Genomic DNA, 5833 nt, shown 5'->3' on the forward strand with positions numbered 1-5833 from the left:
GCTGTCCATAAATCGATAAGAGTAAAAGGAGGTGGAGATCTCTTCTGAACAGCACATTGTAAGGCATGCCAGATATGCTCAATAATGTTCATGGCTGCGGAGTTTGGTGACCAGCGGAAGTGTTTAAACTGAGAAGAGAGTTGTTCCGTGGCAATTATGGAGATGTGGGTGTCGCATTGTCCTGCTGGAATTGCCCAAGTCCGCCGAAGAGCACAATGGACATGAATGGAGGCAGGTTATCAGACAGGGTACTTACGTACGTGTCATCTGTCAGTCGTATCTAGACGTAACAGGTGTCCCATATCACTCCAACTGCACGCGCCCCACGTCATTACAGAGCCTCCACCAGCTTGAACAGTCCCCTGCTGACATGCAGAGTCCATGGATTCATGAGATTGTCTCCTTACCCGTCCAGGTCGATCCACTCGTTACAACATGAACCAGACTCTCCAACCAGCATCAACAGTCCAATGTCGGTGTTGACGGGTCCAGGTGAGGCGTAAAGCTTTGTGTCGTGCAGTCATCAAGGTTACACAAGGGGGCCTTCGGCTCCGAAAGCCCATACCGATTACGTTTCGCTGAATGGTTCGCACACTGACACTTATTGATGGAACGGCATTGAAAACTGCAGCAATTTGCGGAAGGATTGCACTTGTGTCACGTTGAACGATTCTCTTCAGTCGTCGTTGGTTTAAAATGGCTCTGAGCACTATGGGACTTAACATCGATGGTCATCAGTCCCCTAGAACTTAGAACTACTTAAACCTAACTAACCTAAGGACATCACACTACACCCAGTCGTCGTTGGTCCCGTTCTTGCAGGATCTTTTTCCGGCAGCAGCGATGTCAGAGATTTGATGTTTTATCGGATAACTGATGTTCACGGTACACTCGTGAAATGGTCATCCGGGAGAATCTCCACTTCATCGCTACCTCGGAGATGCTGTGTTCCATCGTTCGCGGGTCGACTATAACACCACGTCCAGACTCACATCTTGATAACCTACCATTGCAGCTGCAGTAACCGGTCTAACAACTGTGCCAGACGCTAGTTGTCTTATACAGGCGTTGCCGACCGCACCGCCATATTCTGCCTGTTTGCATATCTCTGTATTCGAATACGCATGCCAATACCAGTTTCTCTGGCGCTTCAATGTAAATAGGACACTCTGCATACTGACAATGTCAGCTGAGCAATCACGTTTTTCGATGGTACATTCGACGATATATTTGTTTGTTTTTAGGTGTCTAACACATCTACAACAAAGAATTTAGGAATTAATGAATGAATGAAAACTAGGATTTAACGACCCGTCGAGCCCACGTCCTGTTCAGAGGAAACATTCCCGTATTCGCCTTAATGATATGGGAAAACCACTGAAAATCTAGATCTGTATGGCTGATCGGGGAGTTGAACCACCGCCTCCCTCTCGAATGAGAGACCAGCGTCCGTTGAAAAGTGGCTACACTGAGTCACAGCGCCAGAGATTGCGCCAAAGATTATTATTCTTCCGCCTCCTCTGGTGCATTAGTAGTTCAGAGGCTGTCGAGGGCAGTAGTAGTTCAGAGGATGTCGAATGCAGTTGTTCTGTTGGGCGAGAGAGTAGATGCTGTTCGGTTGGTGTAATGTATAGATGGAAGATGTTGCAATGATCACAGTGTATTTTTCGTCAATATATATTGAGGTAAAAAAAAAGTATTACAGATTTCTTTAATGACAATGCCTCTTGGTCACAGGTTCAGTCAACAAAGCATCTGGCTTGTGTTCATGTATTAGACTTGTAATTCTGGTTTCTATGTGCAATTACAGTATTTCTGGTTTTTCAATTAGTTCATTGTAACTGGTGTCTAAAATATCTCGACGTATTGAGGAAGAACCGAGCCAGATACATGTACGTTGAGTCGCACTACCACACACAGAATAGTTACACTTGTTTCCAGAAGGTTCGCAGGAGAGCTTCTGTAAAGTTTGAAAGGTAGGAGACGAGATACTGGCAGAAGTAAAGCTGTGAGTACCGGGAGTGAGTCGTGCTTCGGTAGCTCAGATGGTAGAGCACTTGCCCGCGAAAGGCAAAGGTCCCGAGTTCGAGTCTCGGTCGGGCACACAGTTTTAATCTGCTAGGAAGTTTCAGTTACACTTGTGCTTTGTTGTTTCGTAGCTTTTAGGGTTGCAGGAGACTCAATTAACCAATTGTGTTAATGGAAATTTCTTGTCATTAATTTTATTTTATGCAGTCAGATTGCGTGCTAATACTACTCAGGGCCAACCGGTTACGAGACACACAGCTACTAAAGTTATTGCATTTATTCATTACCCTTTCTTATTAATTAAACCCTCATGCAGTGTCTACCCACTGACTCTCCTAGCTCTGCCATAACGAAGAGTACAGTGGTTCTTATGATTTATATCATCTCGTTTTCCGTCTGCACTTTTTCAAATATTTTTCCTGGCAGAGCCTGGTGAAATGATTTTAATTTGAAACACGTAGTCGTACTGAAGCTAGACAGACGGTGGCGGAACTTCCGAAGACGAAGCGGCTGTAAGCTTGGAGATGGACGTCAGCGGATGAGTGGTACGCGCCGACAAAGGGCGGCCGATCGTGTGATAGCCGCAGCCGGAAGCTGTAGCCAGATAAGGGCCGCCCCTGTCCTTGGCTGGGCGAGCCATGCATCCTCCAGGCCAGTCGGCACAGGTGGTGGTCAGCAGTCAGCGTAACTTCATTACTGCCTCTGACATGACGAGGAATCCATAGATATGATCTCACATTTTACAGACTTACAGTCAACATACATCGTGATGATGACGTAAAAGGTGAATCGTAGAAGATTCCGTGCTTTATGCAAGGCTACACCAGCGCTCAAGATCTACAGATTAAAGCCCATTTTCTTTTCTTGTACAAAGTACGATGCATTGCAGAAATTTGTCCCCACAGTCGAGATCTGTGGCAACTATTCCTTGTTAGCGTTATGTCTCAATGTGTTTTCTCCTGCTTCGATATAGACACACAGACTCAGATTCATAGCTCTGGTGAACAGGAATAAATTTCTGAAAGTAGAAGCTCCTCCTGAAGAGGTGTGTAGATGTCAGTTTATTTTCTTGTATCTCCGTTAGTACACGCTTACAGACTTTAAAAATGGTTCAAATGGCTCTGAGCACTATGGGACTTAACATCTGTGGTCATCAGTCCCCTAGAACTTAGAACTACTTAAACATAACTAACCTAAGGACATCACACACATCCATGCCCGAGGCAGGATTCGAACCTGCGACTGTAGCGGTCACGCGGTTCCAGACTGAAGCGCCTAGAACCGCACGGCCACACCGGCCGGCGAACCGCCATTAGACTTTTGTTTATTGACAGTCCTGCATTTACACTTACACAATCATGATTTCGGCTTCAAAGTTCCATTATAAAGTGTTTTAAGTTCAAATGGTTCAAATGGCTCTGAGCACTATGGGACTTAACTTCTGAGGTCATCAGTCCCCTAAAACTTAGAACTACTTAAACCTAACTAACCCATGGACATCACACACATCCATGCCCGAGGCAGGATTCGAACCTGCGCCGGAGCGGTCGCGCGGTTCCAGACTGTAGCGCCTAGAACCTCTCTGCCATCCCGGCCGGCGTTTTAAGTGTTATAAATTGCCTAATTGGCATACTGTCGCATTAAAATACACTATTAGACGACAGTATGCCATCTTAGGAAATTTATAACACTTAAAACACTTGATAATGGCACTTTGAAGCCGAAATCATGATTGTGTAAGTGTAAGCGTAAATGTAACACTATAAATAAACAATAGTGTGATGGTGGTAATGACTTTAAAGAAATATATTATGATTGTGGCCCCTCATTAAGAAAAAATTTTTAAAACTCAGGTCTATCATTTATGATGGATAAAATTAGTAGTTCTGGGTGCAGCTTTTAAGCTGTATCACATTACTACTTCCAGAAATACTAATTGCTTTCAAGTAAAAAGACTGTCGAAAATAGCGATACATCTTCCGTGGTAAACTTGAGTGAATAATGCAACACGTCTTCACTCTCTTTGTGCACATCATTGTTCGTAGAGCACGTACAATAGAACAGTGACTATGGTACCGATCAACAGCGGCTAATAATAATTCTGCATCTACAAATTTATGAGACTGGAAGTACTCACACTGACATGTATCACGTGCGTGTGAGCTTTACGGGCGGCCAGCGGGGAGGTTATCAGCTTTCATGCGTCACATATGACTACATTTCAATGACAGCCATGTACAATCAAGAACCATTGGCTCATACAGTCTCATTTAGCAAGCCGTTGTAAAACCGTTCGATGCACTTACGAAGAAAAAACTTAACCAGCTCGACATCATCTCTATTACTGTGAATAAGTAAATGTGAAGCATTTACATAATTTAAATAAATCCATTTTGAAATGGGTTTGCGGCTGCATACGAACGATATCTTCAAAGCTTCTAGTGATTGTATGAAGATGGTATCTGTTCTTTTGGACATCTCCGAAAGAAAAGATACCATCGGTGACCATGCAGCTCTTTAGAATGAAACGATAATTAAATCAAGACCTTAAGCTGCCGACAGGCGTTGATATACATCAACGGGGACAGATGAAGATGTGTGCCCCGACCGGGACTGGAGGATGGGATCTCCTGCTTACACGGCAGACGCTCTGTCCACCGAGGGTACAGAGGATAGTGCGACTGCAGGGATTTATCCCTTGCACGCTCCCCGTGAGACGCACATTCCCAACTTAATGTGCTCACACGTACTACCCGAACTCTTACGGGACTCGGTAGGATTCTCTGCCGCGAGCAATGAGTGTAATAGGCAGGGGCACCACGTATGTAGTGTGTGGACATTAAGTTGGGAATGTGGGTCTCATGGGGAGCGTGCAAGGGATAAATCCCTGCTGTCAGACTATCCTCTGTGCCCTCACTGGCTCAGATGGACAGAGCGTCTGCCATGTAAGCAGGAGATCCCGGGTTCGAGTCCCGGTTGAGGCACACATTTTCAACAGTCCTCGTTGATTTATATCAATGCCTGTCGGCAGCTTAACGTCTTGATTTAGTTGTCATTTCTTCTACTGATTGTTCCGAAATCGTATAATCATAAAACAATAGGTCTTTCTGCCTTCTCATCTGCAGTACGTCACATTTGTTTACGTTGAAGGTCAGCTGCTAATCTCAGCATCAAGCGTCGTTTCTATGCACGTCTTGCTGCAATCCGCTACAATTTTCTACCGTAGCGACTTCTCTGTCTACAATAGTATCATCCGCGAAAAGCCTTATGGAACTTCGGACGTTATCTGCTAGATCGTTGTCTATATTGTGAAAAGTAATGGTCCTTTAATACTGCGTTTAGATAATCCCGAAGTTACTTTCGCGTCTGAAGATTTCTCTCCTTTAAGAACAACATACTGAGTTCTTTTCGCTAGAAACTTCTCAATGTAGACAGAGAGCTGATCTGATGTTCCATACGTTGCTACTTTGTCCATTAGACGACTGGGCGGAATGCATAGAATGCCTTACCCAAGTCAAGTATGTTCTGTCTTCTGATTTTGACACGATCGTTGCTCCGTTGCTATAGTTTTGTGCTTCTATTAGACGGCCCCTCGTCAAGGCGGGAGTGACTGCGTTTTTTCCCAATCAGTAGGAACGCTTTGTTCCCGCAGCGACCTAGAAAATATTTACACATTCATGTATTAAAATCATCTACAATCTCTAGCAGATAAGATTTTAGTGGCGCTGACATCGGAATGAGAGAGCTTCAACAGCCGTCTGAAGCCGTGACGGTAGAATAGTGCTTCGAAACTTTAAACATGCTA

General features: G+C 44.6%; 1 non-coding gene across 1 annotated transcript; it reads left to right on the forward strand.

Annotated features, from left to right (window-relative positions):
• The first annotated feature begins 4937 nt into the window (after positions 1–4937).
• Trnat-ugu (transfer RNA threonine (anticodon UGU)) lies at positions 4938–5012 on the forward strand. Its single transcript has one exon. It is a non-coding gene; the product is annotated as a tRNA-Thr (tRNA).
• Positions 5013–5833: the final 821 nt, after the last annotated feature.

Source organism: Schistocerca serialis, chromosome 5, assembly GCF_023864345.2.
Source record: "Schistocerca serialis cubense isolate TAMUIC-IGC-003099 chromosome 5, iqSchSeri2.2, whole genome shotgun sequence".
NCBI lineage: Eukaryota > Metazoa > Arthropoda > Insecta > Orthoptera > Acrididae > Schistocerca > Schistocerca serialis.